Below are 1,793 nucleotides of genomic sequence, written 5' to 3' on the forward strand. Positions count from 1 at the left end.
AGATCACCTGTTTAACTGTCTCCTCACTGGGGGATTTCAATCAGTGAGTAATATTATTCTCTACCTTTTTTTTTGTTAAATGAACCCAGAACTGTCACTTGGAGTTAATATCTGTGTTTCCACTCCTGAAGAACAAAAGTGTGAATTTCTCAATATTTTTTGGACACATTTCCTGCTGGAAGAACTAAGAACTCTTTTCTAATTTACACAATACTATATACACACTCATCAAGCCTCCGAAGCTAGCATCCTTGGTGCTGCTCTCTCTTCCAAACCTCATCTCATGTGACTGTTACATCATCACTCTGACAGTGGGAGGGGTTGATCCCACTGTTTTCAGCATTAACCCTTTACATCCTTATACTACACTGTCTGTTCAAAAAAATTGGGTGGAGGGAACCTCTTTCATTTATTGAAACACCAACAGCTGCCAGTTGAATATCAACTCAACCCATCAGAGAGAGAGAGAGAGAGAGAGAGAGAGAGAGAGAGAGACTGTCATAGAACTTCCTGCATCCAGTCCTGACCCTGTCACACTCAGCAGATGCTCACCCAGACCCCACTCTCATCAACACTGAATACTGTTACCGAGACCCTTCAAATACTGTTTATAAAAAGGTAGAACAGGTCAAAGTTCACACAGCTGTATTGAATAGAACAAAGTTTAATATTTTCTCACCGTCTGTCGGTAACCACATGAGACATAGGTTTTCTTATTTGCTTCCTTTGATTTTTCTTGTTCCTGACTGACAAATATTCCAAACCTCGGATCAACCCTCCCACTTGCGTCATGTCCCAGTCACGGTTGAAAGCAACACATAACGACACAAACACTCTGAAACATACAACGCAGTCACACTTTCCTTCAGTGAGATTAATGTCGAGCTGTTTTCCAGGTTGAATGTAACTGTGAACAAACTTCTATCAAAGAAGTTGCCTTTGGCGTATCAGCACTGAATTTCTGTGCAAGGAGGAACAGCCATTCCAAACTCACATCCTTCACAAAGGCTGTTTTCTCCTGTGACTGAAATTCATAATGTAATTTGAATTCTATGTCAAATTTCACAAGACAGAAATGTAAATGAAAGATCAGGAAGCTTCTAAAGCACACTGCAAATGTGCAATAAGGCTCTGCTGGGAGTTGAACCCAGGATCTCCTGCTTACTGGACAGGTGCTGTAACCAACTAAGCCAGAGAGCCAGATTGAAAAGGATTGTGCAGTTGAAATCAGAGAAGGGCACTATTTATTCTCATCCCACTTCTCCACTGGTCACAACATATTTTAACTTTTCCCACTTCCAGATACAGTCGATCATATACTGTATTTTTCCCAGAACTGAGAATGAATGTTTTGGAAGTAAATACATAATTCAATTTTTTCCAAAAGTTTACAGAATACAACATGTGAGTAATATTCCCCATTGCTTTCTCAGCACTGATGGATTGTGAAGCGGGAGACAGCCAGAAGTCCCACTGAGCCGCACTGACCCTGAGCTGAGAAGGAAATGAGATAAAGTTCAATTCTTCGCAGCAAGATGCTGCAGAGAGATAAGAGTCCTGAATCAAAGTGAGACTTTCTCATACTGTTGTTGAATTTCACGTCAAACAATCCTTGTACTCTCTGCTAATGAAGCCAAAAAAAAGGGAAAAACAGAATGGCACTCAAACTCACAACCCTGAGATTAAAAGTCTCATGTTCGACTGACTGAACTGTCACTTCTACTCGGTCTCTTATTGGATGGATGCAACTGTATGCTCCAACGCTGGGGCAGCTTTCAAATCCTCCCATGGAT

General features: G+C 41.0%; 1 non-coding gene across 1 annotated transcript; it reads right to left on the reverse strand.

Annotated features, from left to right (window-relative positions):
- Window positions 1–1,126: 1,126 nt before the first annotated feature.
- trnat-agu (transfer RNA threonine (anticodon AGU)) lies at window positions 1,127–1,200 on the reverse strand. Its single transcript has one exon. It is a non-coding gene; the product is annotated as a tRNA-Thr (tRNA).
- Window positions 1,201–1,793: the final 593 nt, after the last annotated feature.

This window comes from Heterodontus francisci, unplaced genomic scaffold (genome assembly GCF_036365525.1).
Source record: "Heterodontus francisci isolate sHetFra1 unplaced genomic scaffold, sHetFra1.hap1 HAP1_SCAFFOLD_43, whole genome shotgun sequence".
Lineage (NCBI taxonomy): Eukaryota > Metazoa > Chordata > Chondrichthyes > Heterodontiformes > Heterodontidae > Heterodontus > Heterodontus francisci.